Source organism: Aythya ferina (assembly GCF_964211825.1).
Source record: "Aythya ferina genome assembly, chromosome: 3".
Lineage (NCBI taxonomy): Eukaryota > Metazoa > Chordata > Aves > Anseriformes > Anatidae > Aythya > Aythya ferina.
In genome coordinates this window covers 4,238,618-4,255,961 of record NC_140298.1, presented here as the reverse complement: position 1 = coordinate 4,255,961, position 17,344 = coordinate 4,238,618, and the positions used below count along the sequence as shown (strand labels likewise).

General features: G+C 40.5%; 1 protein-coding gene across 5 annotated transcripts in view; it reads left to right on the top strand.

The window, feature by feature from the left end:
* Positions 1-17,344, top strand: part of BCL11A (BCL11 transcription factor A) — a 137,117-nt gene that overhangs the window by 23,293 nt on the left and 96,480 nt on the right. For 2 of the 5 annotated variants that reach the window (XR_014691396.1, XR_014691397.1), the window contains exons 3-5: positions 1,865-1,949; positions 6,031-6,098; positions 6,848-6,909. The gene's annotated coding sequence lies outside the window, so the exon portion shown is untranslated. The remainder of the gene's footprint in view (positions 1-1,864; positions 1,950-6,030; positions 6,099-6,847; positions 6,910-17,344) is intronic. The other 3 variants (XR_014691394.1, XM_084514485.1, XR_014691395.1) reach the window with 2 other exon arrangements.

Below are 17,344 nucleotides of genomic sequence, written 5' to 3'. Positions count from 1 at the left end.
ATAAGAATTTAAGTGTGGTGTGATCACATTTACATTTATATACTATGTAATTTAGCAGTAGATAGTAATTTTAATGTGCCTTTAAAATTTTTGTCCTTAGTTAAAAAGCTAGCAAAAATGGAAAACCCTCAGGAGCAGCCACTTTATATTTTAGTACTGTATGGGCATATGAATTAGTTTTAGAATTAATTATTTTATAGTTCTTCATACTACTTGCTCTTACAGTTTGTCTACAAAAGTTTGCTGTTTTATTTTGTGTACCCCCTTAGATACAGTTTTCTGTTTTCTCTTTTTGTTTGGAACATTTCAGTGTTGTTACTTCCCTGTCCTTCCCCATCACTTTTTTATTGTATTTAAACATTGCCTTAACTTTTAAATTAGCAGGAAACATTGGTGAGAAGACCAAGGAGAAATAAACATTCTCCTGTGTTACTCCTTTTTCAGTGTGTGTTTCTCCACTTACATAATGCTTTTCAGTCCTGAAACATCTTTACAAATGGGGTAGGATGATCATGTCACCTGGCACCTAGGCATGCAGCTGATTAATAGTGCGGAGCATGGCTCTGCCACACCTCAGACCAGGAATAAACACATTCCTGAATACAATGGTAACTTGGAAACAGCACAACCTAATTACACTGGAATTTGCCTGAATTATCATGACTTTTTTTTTTTTTTTTTTTTTTAAATCTATGATTAAAAATGAGCTGTAAATCTAGCTCATTTTGGTAGTGGAACAGCTTGAAACCTCCGATGAATGTTCCAGGTGACACCACTGTTCCGAGAATATCTTGATGTTGTGTTGGGTCACTTCTGTTGCAGAAAAGAGCCATCCATTGAATTTAGCGATGGCTGTCTGCGTGCTTATCCAGGGTCAGTGTGCACTGGGGTCAGTTTAAAAAACAAAACTCTGTAAGAACATCTGTGGGGTGTAGATCAAGTTCTCAATGTCCTGAAAGTCTTCTGTGAAAGCTGGGAGCTTACCCAATGCTGCTTAGTTTATGGGATCTAGTGCTATTTGGATGCAGATTATTATGAAGCCATTGAGTATTAAATCATGTTACTGCAGAATTACCACTTCACTAAGACTGACATAAATATAAAATTTAATAGATATGTTGTAATTACTGAGGTGGTGTTGTAATTACTGAAATGTTCATATAGCGATCCTTGTGCTAGGAACTTCACATGTGGCTTTAGAACACCATCCCACTTGCATTTGTCAGATATGCCAAAAGCTATTCTCAATTACACCGAGGTAAATTTGAACAGATTGCTGTCACTGGATCTGCTGTTAATTTACACTGGCACATCTGAAAGAAGAGCTTATTTCTATATGTTTTAGAAATTGAAAACATTCTTCAAGGCAAATGATTGCTCTGCTGAATGTTTGAATACAGGTGGCTTTGGTTTCATTGGGCTGTATCTGAATGTAACTGATTCCCTAAAAGTTTAAGCCATTTGCAGTTGGTATAGCTGATGTTCCACTCTGTCTCCCGTACATTGGCACATGAGTTTCTCAAGGATAAATCTGTTCAGTAACTGAAGCCTGTAGAAAACTATTACAATTAGCAGCTGAGCTCTTAAAATATCAAGCTGTAGGATTTGATGAATGATGGTTCTAGGTACAAGAAAGAGGACAGGCATGTCCAGTGTAGTGAGGAGAAAGGTAGGCCAGAGCAGAACTAGCTGTGAAGGGCTGAAAAGGTCACAGAGCTGTAGTCTGGGTTGAAGAACTTGTGCTTTTGGTCATGATCTTATTTTCAGCCAGGTATGTCTCTTATGTTTTTTCCCCTCTATGTTTGTAGAAAATTCTTGGGGTCCTAAGGTTTGAAAATCTGTTGTTTTGTTTCCAACTTTCTAGCCTTACTGGTGGTGTGGAAGAAAGCTGGAATACGTCCTACACCCAATGCGACTCCGTTGACAGACCTCACAGTGGAGTTAAAAAGGTACAGTTCAATTTAAAAAAACAAACAAAAAAAAACAAACAAAAAAAAAACAACCTTAACTGACTGCTAATAGCATGCCCTTTAAACCCATCCCATGATATTTTTTGGAAGTGAACTGTGTTTTTTTATTTTTGAAATGCTCTGGGTTAGCAAAGGTAAAGAAAGCAACCACAGAGCTAGCTGAATGGCACAAAAGGTTTGTATCAATGCAGGTGCTGCTCATGTAGGGTGCAGCACGTATGTGAGCAGCTCTGGTGGGATGCAACCCCAGTGGAGCTTTAGTGTAGGTCTGGCAATCAGCCCACAAGCCTTAATCCTACAAATACACATCACGCTTCATTTTATACTCGTGAGAAGCCCAACCTGAATAAAATCTTATTAAATTGAGAGTCTACAGCTAATTAAACACCTGCTTTTCCGTGTTTTTTTTTTTCTTGTTTTGTTTTAGTAAGGTTAGGTACAGTATATAGAAAAGCATGCATCTGTAGAATTGGTTCTGTCTTTTTTTTTTTTTTTTTTGGAGAAAGTCAACAGATGAAATGTGTTCTGTGATTTCATATAATAGATCAGCAAATAAAGTGCTGATGGAAGACAACATCTAATTTACCTAGATTTATGTCTTTGTTTCAAAAGTTGTTTTTTTTTTTTTTTCTGAAGTAAAACGTGGGCTACAATAGAGTTTATGGCTGTTATCCACAGGCTCTTTGGCTCTAAAGCCTTTAAAATAAGTGAACAGGGCTGTGCCTTAATTATTGGCAATAAGTAGCTTTGAAAATCAAAGTAATAAATGGTGGTCCATACAAAGTCTCTTCTTAAGTAGCAAAATGCATAATCCACCTGGGATATTGTTTTAAAATTCATTTCATCCTCAGTAATTTGATGAGAGAAAGTTGTATTGGTCATTTCTCTTGTGTAAGAACTGTGTTGCACCTAAGGGCAAGAAACATTTATTTTCATGATTAATACCTGTGAGTTTCCTGGCCTAATGAAAAAGCCGCAGATGTATTTGAAATGATATTGCTGTTTTCCCCACTCTTCATTCAATTCATGTAAACACTTTGACTATTGCCCTTTTCCATTTGTGTGCAGAGATCTTACATTACCTACTGACACACTGGCAATAATATTTGTTTGTATATGTGGTTGTAATGTTGAGGAATGTGAATTCCAAAATGAGTAATTCTAAGGGAAAATCTGTGTGCATTTGTGTAACTTACGCTATTCAAAGATGAATAGCCCCAGAACTGAAAATGAGTATTAATGAAATATTTCCCCCTGCTTTCCCTGGCACCAATCTAACCTGACCAAGTAATCCAGTGGTAAGTTTTGCATTGCTGTAGTGAAACTCTATCAATCTTTTCATTGCAGTCTCCTATTTGTTGAAGCTGTCTGAAATGCATATGTGTGTAACAAGTAAGGAAAAACTCACCTTGGAAATAGTGTAGCTAGGCGTTTATCTTGGCTTGGAAGTATTTTGAATGAATTTTAAATGTTCTGTTCTGCCTCGTCCCCCACCCCCATGGAAAATGTAGCATTAGTGTACTTTATAATCTCTTACTGCAGTGTCTTCTTGCCTTTCTCTTATGCTGACTCTTACCTCACATGCTATAGCTTTTCTGAATTAAATTGAAGATCCTGGTGATGAAGTGCATGTCTTCAACTCCCCCTGGCCCTAGCCCTATGCCCTTATGGCTTTGTATAGATACTTAAAATGGTCATGCCTTATTTGCTGGTATGTTTTCATATTTATTTCCTCTCCCCTCTCTTCCAATATAATCCACTGAAAGAATAATTTGTTGTCTTGTTTGGTGAGACACAAGAGAATACGTTTGGGAGGCTGAGGGGGTGGGGAACAAGAAAGGAGGTGTAGTCCTCATTAGGATAACGAGGAAAAGGCTAAAGGATAGGTTCAGCTATTATTAGTGCTACCAACACAATCAAATATCTGTCCTATAGTGCCAAGAAGCCCTACTGGCTAGTCAGAATGCCACTGTGTTAAGCAATTAAATATAAAACAATAAAATGAGTGGTGTCTCATTGAACTGGCAGTTTAATAAGTGCTGCTATATAACACCCATAGTCCTGTTTTCTAGCATGCTTAATTTTTTTGTTAATTGGCGTTGTATTAGCATGGTTGTTTTTATGATGTATTTGTTTCTGTATTAGCTTCTGCAGTAATGAAGTCATCTTCACAAATGGGAACTAATTGTGATTGTTCAGTAGGGATGCCCTGAGAAAGGCTTTGAAGAGCTAGCAGTGGTTTTCCTCATTCAACTTGGCTAGCTGTTAGCATTAAATCTGCTTGCAACACCTGTAATATCCAGCTGCTTAACCACTTCTTTGCACATCAAAACATGCAGGAATGAATTTCTCCAGAGTAAGAGTTGGTTCAAAAGTTAAGGGTCAGAATATTGGGGAGCAACCCTGATGGATTCTGGCGTGGTCCGGTGCCTGGTAGAGAGAATAGAGCTAACTTTGAATAACTAACGTAGCCATCAGAAGACAATCTGTATTAGGCAGTTTCTCCATTGATAGGCACTTGGTAAGGAGTAGGTTGAGATGATGCAGCTGTATTTTCACCTCAGGTATTGGCATCTTGCTGTGCGGTGTATGTCTCCTGCCTGTGCTGAAGTTAGATTGCTCCCCTTTGGAGCAAATGCCACTAACTTTTAAGACGTTGCACCTGGTTAAATAAAGAGCTACATTAAAACATAACTGAGCTAAATCACTCCAATGCAAGCTATAACAAGAGATGGCATATCTATTCTGGATGCTCATCAGTAGAGCTATCTCAGCATAGCTATGCCACTACAAAAACAATGCTGGTAGAGGCAGCGCCCCTTGTTTACATTTGAGATGCTGTTACAATTCATTTGAAGGCTTAATTTCTTCCTTGGTAGAAGAGGAAGCATTTTAAATACTGTCGTGACTTGTACTTACTGTGTCCCAAAAGAAGGACAGAGCAGAAGAGAGAAGCAGAAGCTTTATTTTACCAGAGAAGAGGAAGTAGTAATCTTGGGAGGGTCTATGACGACTCTTGCCATGAAGTCAGGTCCTGAGACTGGAAGTATAGGGTATGGTGGAGTTCCCCTCTTGTCTCAGCCTAAGAAACCTGCTTGTGACCTATCACGTAAGCGCTGTCTGCTACGCGTTTTTCCCCAAAAAGCTTCTGGCAATAGAATAAAATGCTCCCTTATGATGCAGGAAGACAAACACTAAATTTTTTTTAGTTGACAACTTGTGTGGCAGATTGATATGGGGGTTGGAGGCAGAGGAAAGAATGGTGTTTCCGTTAGTTACATGATGATTACTTTCCAGCAGGACAAATTAGCCCCTGCTGAGCTCAGAGTTCCCCCATCTAGTCTACCTATGCCTGAATTCAGTTCTTTGAAGCCTGCTTAACTATTCTCTCATAAGAAGGACTCATGTTTGTCAAGGCCCCTAGGCCTGACCACAGATGCACATAGTTTCAGTAGAATGCCTGCTTACTGGGCAAATATGAATCACTTCCTTTCTGTTGTATTTGTCTGAGGTAAAAGATAAACATAGTTACAGAACTTTCTTATACTTCTATAATGGTTATAGCATCACAGATGGGGGTCTGTGTGTACATCTGAGCATACATGCACAAACATATCAGGTGAGATCAACTCTTTAAAAAGCATCTGTTTATTTGATCAGTAAATGAGATATTTTCTTGTGAGTTTGACACTGTCTTGACTTCATTCCCCAGGGGATTTTGAAAGTGTGCAGATACTCATGAGCTGATCAGCTCCGTGGCTGCGTTTCTTCTGTTCTACTAAATAAAGCTGGAGCAAGTATTTTGTTTCCCACATTCACGTGTGTGTATATGGCATGTGAACATTTCTCATTTTAGTAAGAGATCCAGCATAACTATGCTATGTAAATGAGGATTTCTGTTCAAAACACTACTAAGAGTGCATGATTTGTTTAAGGGAATCATTTTATTGCATCAGTTGTGGCTAGTTTCAGTTCTGGTCGTATCTTTTCAGCCTAGGCAGGTTTTGGCTATTGCACACTTGTGTGCCTCTCTCTCATCTCTTGCTCTTTCTACCCTTAGGACTGCGCATCTAGAGGAGAAACTTGCATGGTGCTGCTCTCAATGCCTTGCCAAGGGATGTTTCCCAGGTCTGGGATGACATATCTATCATTGCTATTTATAACTGCAAAGTCTACCAATTCAATCTGACCCTCTGAGTGTGGGATAGGGTGATGCTGTGATAGGGCTGAATTCTCTTTTCTTGGTAATCAAAAACTTATTTTCTGAAACCACAATTTGGGAAACAGTACATACAGAAATATTTCACAGCTTTGCTTATGATTACTGTAGTAGTGCAAGACTACCTACTTAGTTCTCTGAAGTCAGAGTAGTCATCTGCAATACTGACAAAACTTAAGATGAGGTAATCAGTTCCATTCCTGTTTTACTTCATGGTCTCTTTTGAGTTGTCTGTTTTCAGAGACTTGTGTTGCTTTGCTTGTGCTTCCTCATGTGCCTCATCTTTACTCATCATGACGTTAATACTTGACACGCTTGGCCAGCTTATGGCGTCTGTGACTTTCCACACTCAGGTCTCTATTCTAGAACAGTAGAAAGAGGCATTCCTTGTTTTAATGACCCATGCCTCGTGACTGACTGCCCTTGTATACAACTTCATGCCTGCTCAACTCACACAGTATTTACTGTTCCTGGGAAGAACCTACTGAGTTACTGCTTGAGTAGCCATCCTGAGAGAAAGATACATACAAACATCTGTAAAATATTTGGTCCTGTGGGGTTTGTTCTCATATTCTGTCCATCCTAGATTAGAGAGCAGCTTATAAAGCATTGCCTGAGCCTATTACCAACTTGCTTTTATTTTCTATATTTCTTTTAGTTTGAAGATCCTGTTTAGGTATTGTATCTTCAGGCTGCAGTGCTGCTGCTGTCAGAAGCTAAGTCTGATACTTTTTATCATCTATATTTTAAAGCTGTAACATAGCAATCTTTATAGCATGTGATTAAAGTATTCTGGGCTGCATGCCCTAGTGGGGAGAGCACCTAGTTCTAATCACTTCATCAATGGTGATGGAAAAGGAGCACTTGCATGTTGAACTAGAGTTAATTGTACTCACCTGTCATGATAGTGTACGCAAGTCCTGGCTGAGTGCAGGTTGCCAGGCTCCTAAAAGTGCAGTTTCATGACTTCTGGATCTTTCTTCCACTCCTAAATGATAAGTAGCAAGTCTTTCACATTCATGCTGTGCTATGGGAGTTGTCTGTTCAGTTTGGATGGGGGTCTTCTGATGTCAGTACTGGCCATCCAGCTCTTAGGAATGAGCGCCTACATCCTGCTTCATTGAAAACACCCCAGTATTGGAGGCTGGTGCTCCTGTTCACCAGCTTCTTAGAAAGGCTGTGCTGCACTGAATTAACAATATCTCTATTGCCACTTTGCTGTTCACACCAGTGGCTTGCCTGCATCTGAGCTCAAAAGAAATGTCAACAAGCTCTAATAACCTCTGAACCCAGCTGGCTTTTTAGCTTTTTTTTAGCTGTAGTGTCTTCTGAGATGTTTTTCAGGTTCTATTTAGATCTCCTGTAGTAAGAGTGAGGATGACCTGTGTGTAGTTCTGCAGCTGTTTCCAGTTTCACCTTCTTTAACTTCAGTTTAGTGCTTTCTTGCAAATAACTGAAAATACAGCTGTGCTCTGCCACCACTTCTGCAGTGCTATCTCCTGTTCCTATACACCAGGATATCATCAGTTGTGATTCTGAACCTTGGAAGTCCTGTTGGTTGCTTTTGCTGACAGCGTTAATGTTCCTCTGTGGCAGCTTGGGTCCCACACAGTACTCTTGGCCATTTGCATCCACCTGCTGGTGTTCACCATGTGGCGAGGTTACTGTGCTACAATAATGTGTGTCTGTATCTGTCTTTAGCAATGAGCACTGAGACTGTTTGCTTCTGCCACATCAGGTAGTATTTCCTGAAAGCTTTTCAATAGCTTTGCAGAATTTCTGTCTATGCAGAAGTGCAATTTCCCTAGCTTTTCAATAGCCCGCATGCTGCTTATCCAGCTTGTGGGCTTGGTGACTTTAGTACCGATGCCTTCTTTAGCATTCATTTTATTGTTCCCACTATTTCTCTCTAATGTGATGGGTACATGGTGATGCAGGTGCTGTACTGGCTAGATTGTTCCATTTATTTTCAGGTGTAGCATGCCTGGAAGACATCCAAGTATTGCAGAAACATCTTGGTAATATCAGAGTGGTGTTACAGTTCTGTGCTTGGGGCTTTTTTGTGTGTGTCTATGGCTGGTGATGTCTTCAAAGATGCTTGTTCCACTTACACTTAAAATAGAAAAAATCTCTAAACCTAGGGACCTAAATTTTGACCAGCACAGGCCCTTACTGAAGTCTGGAGTCACGCTCTCTTCTCTAACTTGGTATATGGCTTATTTATACAGCATGCAGATAGGACTTGAGAGGGGAGGCTGAGAGGAAAACTTGGTCCAAAACACCAAGTACAGCTGAGATGCAGGAGACTGAAGTTTGTGTGCACCTGCTCTAATTAGGCAGAAAAGGAATGTGAGTTTCTGAGGTCAGGACTCTAACAGATAAGTAGTTGGTTACTGCAGAGACTTTCCTTTACGTTGTTTCCTTACATACAGAAACTGGAAGTACCTGATTCTGGGAGGAAACTCTTGCTTCTTGATACTGACTGCAGGGGATTCAGCAGAGGTAGATGAGGTGCTGAAATGCCACCAATTCCCATACATTTCACACCTAGCCAGCTTAAGAAACTAGTTCTGAAGGCTCCCCTGTTTAGGTGCCTCTCTGCCCTTGTGGAACAGCTGCTATCCTGGAATGGGGCCCTGCATCAGGCAGCTGCCTGCCTTTGGGTGTTTTAATGCCGAGCCTTCTGTGCAGCCTGGAAGTAGCCTGGGTTGCTCAGTTTTGTGCATATCTTCTGATAGTACAGGTGAGGCTTAAAGGTATTGAACTTCATTCCAAAATCTGGTTATAAAATGCTTGAGTGCTTCAGTCCTCACCCAAAGAAAGGATGATAAGAGATCACAGAATCACAGAATCACAGAATTGTCTAGGTTGGAAGAGACCTCAAGATCATCGAGTCCAACCTCTGACCTAACGCTAACAGTCCCCACTAAACCATATCCCTGAGCTCTACATCTAAACGTCTTTTGAAGACCTCCAGGGATGGTGACTCCACCACTTCCCTGGGCAGCCTGTTCCAGTGCCTCACAACCCTTTCGGTAAAGAAGTTCTTCCTAACATCCAGCCTAAAACTCCCCTGGCGCAACTTTAGCCCATTCCCCCTCGTCCTGTCACCAGGCACGTGGGAGAACAGACCAACCCCCACCTCGCTACAGCCTCCCTTGAGGTACCTAAAAAGAGCGATAAGGTCACCCCTGAGCCTCCTCTTCTCCAGGCTGAACAAGCCCAGCTCCCTCAGCCGCTCCTCGTAGGACTTGTTCTCCAGGCCCCTCACCAGCTTCGTCGCCCTTCTCTGGACCCACTCAAGCACCTCCATGTCCTTCTTGTAGCGAGGGGCCCAAAACTGAACACAGTACTCGAGATGAAGGATATGAGAGATGTAGGATACAGTGATTTCTTTCCTTTGTAAGAAGGGTGGATGGTATTTGGCAGCCTGTTCCAGAACTGGGAAGACTTCTGTTCAAGTGCATAACTACTGTATTTCTGGTGAGAGTATCAATCTCCAGTGGGAACACTGAAAAGAACTCTTTGTGGATTTTAATCTGCAATAGGGATCTCTCAAGCCAGTGGTTTAAAAAAATGAAGACAGTGGATTGCAACTGGAATTAAATTTTCTTAAGTCTAGATAACACTGGATTCAGCATGCTATATCAGTATGACAAAGGGAAGGGAATTATCACAGGCCCTAAAACTATTGTTGGGGAAGGAAAAGATTTGTAGATGCGAGTTAACATACTTTGACAACTGTTTGCCAAAGCCATTCATTACATCTGCCTCTGCATTAGAAAGGGCACAATATTTCATTTTCCATTTCCTTTCACAAATAGAAAATTAATTGCATAGACTTGCAGAAAGTGCAGATATAACTCGTTATGTATTGTTAAGGCTGTCTGTGATAAATTTATCAACCTTAGACAAAAAGTACTCTGAAATCACAATGGATCCATCTTAATTAATGTTCTTTAAGTGACAGGTACACCTGTTTGGAAATGGGAAGTAAGAACAGACAAATTTTCCACAAGTGCAGCAGTGGTGGTCTCTGGTTATAGAAGGAAGCTGGAAAATATAAACTACTTGAATTCAAGCCTTGTTACTAACTGCCTTTCAGAAATCAAATTCAAAGCACTGTTTTTGCAAATGAATTATTCCAGTGTATCTGTAAAAAGATACTGGACTGTTATTTGCATGAGAAGTTATCTCACTGACTAGTGATGTAATCGAGCTGTCAATGTTTTCACTTTCACCCCATATAAAGTCCAGCTCTGTAATAGTTGCAACATTTTGTTTATAGAACTCTCCAGCCATAAAACTATCTTATAATAGTTATCCATCCTTCATCATATTTGCTGATACTGCTTATCTCTGCTGGTGCCATGCTGTGCACTGGAGTGGTGCTGTGGAGACTGTCCTTAATTACAGTAGAAGTGGACAGAGGGTGAATAGAAAAGGTGACACGAGCAGGCAAAAAGAAACAGCTAACAAGAGAAGACTGGGGACATGGAGGCATGTTACACTAATATGCAAAGTTGCCTTGGTGAGAATATACCCGAATACAGAAAGATGAGGAAGAAAATAGAAATTCCTGTGCTTGTGGATGAAGGTAGATGTGCTTGCTGATGGATACATGACCACTGAGGAGTTTTCAAAAAGTTTGCATTTCATTCTGATTTCATTCCATTTTCCTCTGGATTCTGGCTGCATCCTGACCAGGCTGCCTGGTGGAAGAAGATTTCCGATCAGCTGGCAGCTGGAGGCCTTCTGTGGCTGCTTCCCAAGGGCTGAACATTGTTTGGGTGAAGGGACAGTGTGGTGAGCACCAGAGGAGCCATCACTGTCAACCTAAGGTAGAACACTCAGAGAAAGGCAAGCTTGATATGCCTTTTGAGATCTACAGTTGTTAAATAATGATTTATTTAAATTGTTACCTGCAGTCTCAGCTGTTAAGGGAACACTTTGTAGGTTTCAGAGACTGTCTGGTTTCAGAGCTAACTGAAGGCCTTTCTCAGCTGTTACATTGTAAACAGTGTTGAACTTCTGCTTTTCTTGTGTGTTTTTCGGACATCATTCTCCGCTGTGCATTTTATCCTCTCCTATATTCCTTTCCCCTGCCTCTCTGAAGTTTGAGTGCTGACATCAGTCCTTTATTTTTGCCAATACTGCTTGTGTTTAAATTCTAACAACAAAATAAAAAGAAACTGCATGAAATGGACTTTTATTTTTCTTGATGTTTGCCAAGAAATTCAATTAGACTTTCAAAGAAAGGCAACCTGCAGAAGTCAGTATTAACCTATTCCCTTAATTGATTCAAATAGTTCCAGAGTTTCTTGAGGCTTTCCTGCTAAGCTATGCAGATGAGAAACATTCCTCCTTCAGTCTGAGCATGTACAGACCTCTCAGAGGTGGAGTAGGCTGGAATCTGTGATGCACAGTAACTCATTTCAGTCATAAGTGTCATTAACAGAAAAAGTATGTTACAATTTTTACCAGATGACAAACCTCAGATAGTTTAAACTTCAAAACAGATGCTTTTTTCTTTTTTTTTCCTGAAATGACATTCCTTTTACTTTGTTCCTCAGATTTTTACAGGTTTAGGCTCTGCCTAAATTAGGGAGATAAGTCAGTGCAGAATGCCTAGTTGTATTTCTTGGTTTGGCCTGTAGGCTAATGTGCAAGTGTAAAACTCTTTCCTTCAGTCTGCAGCACATGTCAGCCCAAGGAGTTCACGAAGACTAATTGTCTTAGTGCACTTGCTGTTTTAGTGATAATACAACTTCCTGTATGTTTAGAGCCTCATTTACAGCACTGTTCTGTAGGAAAATGCGCCCTCTTTTAGGACCAACATATCCCCCCCCCCCCTTTCTTCTTCCTTTTTTTACTACTTTCCGTTCAGCAGCTCCAAATCCTACTCTGTTATTCACCACTTTCCCGTTTTATCTGTTATAATGCTTTCAGCAGAACAGCTGATGCTGACCTTTTATGTGCCATTGTTCTGCTTTGGTACTAACATCCCAAGGTTAGGTGAGAGTTTTGATTTCTTGGTCATTATTTGAGATTCTAACTCTGGTAGGCTTCACTGCCTTGGCTAAAACTCTGGGCATGAACCGAAGATTCTCTTTTACAGTCAAACAAAAAAGTTCAGACACTGCAGGATCTGGATATGCTGTTCAGGCTCAGAAAATACACTGAGTAGGAAGAATGGAGCTCCATGCTTTGAATTTAGCACATCAGTGGTGTGTGGGCATAAATTTATGATGTCTTAGCCTTATTATTCTCTTGCACTTTTCAGTAATGGTCATGTTACTGCTCTTTTGATTTATTGATAGAGCTTGAGGTTTAGTCATATGTGACTTTGACCTCTGCAAGTGTTGCTTCTAGATTAGATTAGAGATTAGGCTTGTCACCTTCTTTTCCACGCTTCTCCTCCTAGCTCCATATGTTTGAGTCTACTGACTACTGGCCTCTTTGAGATCAATTTCAAATTTACTGCATTCAGCAACAGGCAAACCTATAGCTGATTCTGTGTGGTCTAAGCAGTTGTTCCCTTTTAGTCAATGATGGCCCGGAACATTCTGGGATATGCATCCTTGGCTATTCCAAAATTCTTGGCCCTTTCCCTTTCAGCCACTTAGAAGACAGTGGAGGGTGGTTGGAAAGAAAGAATGTGTGAGATCAGTGAGTTGAAAATGTCAGCTGCTATACAGCTGCTTCCCCATACTGAGTTTCTATATTAGTTTCCTGAATCTTTTGCTTAAACCTTTTGCTTACATTGAAGAAACATTTTCTATGTCTGTAACATTCTGAATATCCATCTCTGATGTCCAGCTTTCAAAGACTTGGTTCTTCATAAAGGATGCTTATAAAACATGTGAATGACCTGCTTGAGTAATCTGTATGTCTCTGGCTTTTGTTGCTTACATTTGTAGATGAAAAACATGGCTTTGGAGGTACTAGATACTGTGATATAGGGAGAAATATATTAATAGGATCAGCATGATCATATAACATGAGCTTATGTAAGCTGTGATTCAACATGGTACATGAAACATCTAGATAACCTTAAGCAATGGACTGATTTCTATTAGATCCTTATCAGAGTTACACTAGTCAATTTAAGGAGTGGAAACAACAGCATGTAACTCATAACAGATTTCACAAATGGAACAATTCATAATTAGTAGTATACAGATCTTAAGGAACAGAACTGTACACAGACACCCCGTGAGTGAAATGCTGAATGCTTACAGTGGAATGTTTAATCACTGGGTCGTATCCCACACAAGTTTGAGTGAAATTGAAGATTGAAGGCATTTGTGCTTGCTGACTGGCTGCAGCATAAAATAGGAAGGTTTCTCAAAGCAAGTTTTGTTAGAGATGAGTTAATGATGAGTTAATGAAGTTGTTCTCTTCAGCTGGTGTGTGTATATAAATATATGGGAAGGCACATAAGTTTAAACGAAAACTGAAGGTAATTTTTCTTTCATCCATCTAGTTAAGCACTTTTAAGCCTTTATGTGAAGCTAGAAATACTTGGGCAAAAGTGCCCTGCCTCCGTGTTGCTCATCTCATTGCTTCACAGGAACAGCAAAGAAGGAGTAACGCCTCATTGCAAGGCAAAACAAGAGAGAGGCGTCCTTCCCCGCTCCCTCTGTGCTGCCCAAAGGCAACACTGCCCCCCGGTGCCCATCGCTGCCGGAGGCGGCTGCCAGGGCTGGGACCGGCACTTGCAAAAGTAGCTGGGTTAGCTTCACTGCTTCAACCAGTCGGCTTGAACTCACCCGGCTGAATTTTTTCTGAAATCAATTAGAAAAAGGAACACCTGACCTGCTGGCAAAACAGGGGACGGGGAGGAACAGTTTGTAGCAGTACTATCCTCAGGTGGATTGTGGAGAATTTCTGTCAATGACTTAATTCACCTCACATGGTCTTTTGTTGTATAATTAAAGCACTACCTGGTGTGTGTGGACAGGGCTGAGCATGGAGAAATATTTGCATCAGTCACAGACGTATCTGTAGGTAGATATTTCTGTACTGTTGAAATAACAAGTGAGAGCTCATTTCCTTTTGCCCTAAAGTTAAACCTTCCTTCCCACACCCTGCAAGTATCTGGTTCAAGCTGTTTTTCAGTAGATTATCTGAAGAGTCCCTAAATCAATACTTTTGTGTTTAGAATACTTTTCTTCTGCATTTAGTTTTCAACTTTATGAACAGCATTGACCATCAAAACTTTGTAGAAAAAGTAGAGGGCTTCACAAATTTTTTGATGTCCTGGCATGCTCCAAGTCAACCTGACACAAGATACACAAGAACAGAGGGTGGCTGCCAGGCTTGGAGACAGTTATAGGTTTTTTATGTAAGGGAGGAGACCAAATGCCTCAACCTTTTTCTCTGTGGAGACAGCAGAGGGTTGTGTTACAACCCTCTGGTTTCAGAGACTACCAATTCACCATCAACTATTTCCCTCCAGAGAAGACCAGACTAAGGGGTGAAATCGGTGAAGGTTTACTTATCCTGAAAAAGTCAGCTCCCTCTGTTTCACAACCCATTGTGATCCACTCAGGCTTGCTTTCTTCTATCTCATAAAATAGATGCATTTCACACTGAACTTTACTTTGAACTGATGTCCAAGCAACTATTTTTGATGGAATTACTTACTTGTAAAATAAACTAGTTTTTATTCCACAGCTGAAGCTTAATGTCAGAAATATTAGAAAGTTACTTCTCTTTCATTTTGGGAAGACTACCTCTTTTCTCAGGCCGGAAACAAAAGCTTATGGTACAGAATATATTTCTTGGAACCTGGACCCTATAAATAACTCTTCTGTTGAGCACCTAAAATACACCAGAATACAAAGGTCCAATATGGGCCATGGAGGAAGTTTATGCAGAGCTACTTGAGCATTGACACAAATGTCAAATTAATAATTTTCTCTATGATATATAAGTAGAGAAGCTGCACATTCTTAACATTGCTGTCTTTGCAGCAGGACTAGGGTTGTATTTCTGAACCAGGGCTCAGAGAAGAATTTTAACTGTTCTAGGTATGCACCTCCGCTGAAGTTATGGTGAAAGATGGAATAAGGCACTATTAGTAGGCTGGACGGCAAGTATATCTATATCAGCATGTAGCAGCCACCAGAATAGAGGAAGTTGTGTTCCAGTTGGTGTATGCAGCAGCATCCTGTGGTGGAGAGAAGTGGTGACCACACTTCTCTCAGCTTTCTGGGCTAGCTGCCTTCAGGTAATTTCTGTCAGAATCCAGCTGCAAAATGCTTCTTGCTTTTCAGTCTCTTTTGTATTGAAGTTAGTTATTCTTTGCAACATTTTTCTCCGAATTCCAGGAAAGCCTGGGAGATAGCTGGCAACCTACTGGAATTGAGGAAAGCTGTTTTTGAAAAATCTATGAAATCTATTTTTGAGAAACTGCATTTTAAGAGTTTATTCATTCCTACTACTTGTGTCTGGAACTCAGTCCAGTAAGCATAAGTGACATCCAAGCAATGGAGAAAACTTGGTTGTACTCCAAAGATGTGCATTTGTTACTATTTTTTCTTTTTATAAAGAGCTAATGTAGCTGAGATTTTGCAGAAGTACTTGCACCATTGTGGGTTCCCGTCAGGGTTTTTTTTAGTGTCCAGATATTTTTTTTTAAAGTTTGATTATTTTTTTTTGGAAGGCAGATGCTCAGCAAGGTTCTGTTTCCTCACCTTAGGAAAACGAGACATTCTAATTAATTTATCGTTGTCGAACATCTTGTTTTACTTGCTATTTCTAAACTTTGTTACATGGACTGGTTGTACCTCACTAGTCATTAATGAGTTCATTAGTAGCTGATCAGTTTCCTGGTGTGGATGTCACAAAAGTAATGAGTCTTGTAGTATGTTGTAGAGGAAGAACAGGGCCTTACAGGTAGGTTTATGGAGGGGTCGAAGGTGAGAGAGGGCCTTCCAGGCATGCGGTTGTCTGTGTGTGAAGCTGATGGCAGCTTAGTAGCAGAACTGAGGGTGCTGGGGCGGTGTGGTAACAGATGAGAATGAATAAGAGATGAGAATGAATGAGTGGGGAGGAAAAGCTAAGAACAAGGCATCTGAAGATGTGATGAAACACAATGAGGGATGTTGGAGGAATTTGAAGCACAGAGTAAAATGACTGGAGCAAAAGGCAAGGAACATTACCTTAGTAATTTGCGTGGGGTGGAAAGGATCAAGAAGAGCCTGAAGGGAAAAGGTGGGCAGAATGAAGGGTTATTGTGACATGCTGCACAATAGGTGATGAGTGTTTTATTCTCAAACTTATTGCCTTAGAAGGGCCTCAAAAGGTTGGAGTTATGTGACTGACTGTGGGCAACTGCCTTGTATGTATCACTACCTCAGCTTATTATTTAAACTATCCATGTAGTCAATAGAAATGAAAATGGTTTCTAGGGCCCAATTTGTCTTCCCTTCAATCAGGCACCTGAAATAAGTCAGCTGAAATGCATGCATTTCCAAAAAGTGTTTTATCTCTGTGGTCTCTAAAGGGCATCTGGACAGCAACTCAGGTGGGTGGGCTACATATATATATATAGCCCCCTTACATCAGTGCACCAATTTGGGTATATATGTATGATATATACCTATATGAAGTCTGAAGTGAGGTGATAGAGGACCCAAGCCCTCAACCCTACCTGTGAAAAGAGCAACAAGAGTGCCATGATAACAGATGCCTTCTTTAGCACCTTTGCACTTTGGCTGCAACTCAAAGTGTCACCAGGGCAGAGAGTGCTTGTCTGTAAAGCTCAGAGTTGGAAAAACCCACCAGTGAGTGTACAGAGTAATGTCTTCTGGGGGTCTGCCAGCTGCTGTCGTGAATGGAGTAGGTTTCTACAAAACTGTGTTGGCTATCAATACAACCTAAAAAACAAACAAACAAACAAACAAACAAAAAAAAGCTCTTCGTTCACTAGGTCCCATTACACTCAAAAGGTCCCATGAGTTGCTAGTCAACTTATAGTATCAGCCTGTTTTATTGTGCAGGACTACGTAAATGGAAGCTGAACTCTCCTGAAAATAGGATAACAGAGTGAAGGTTATCTAGCGCTTATAAACAGGTGGCTCCTCAGACCCAAGTTTCTCTGGAAGCCTTAAGTATACATGGAAATTAGAAAGCAAGTGTCTCTGAT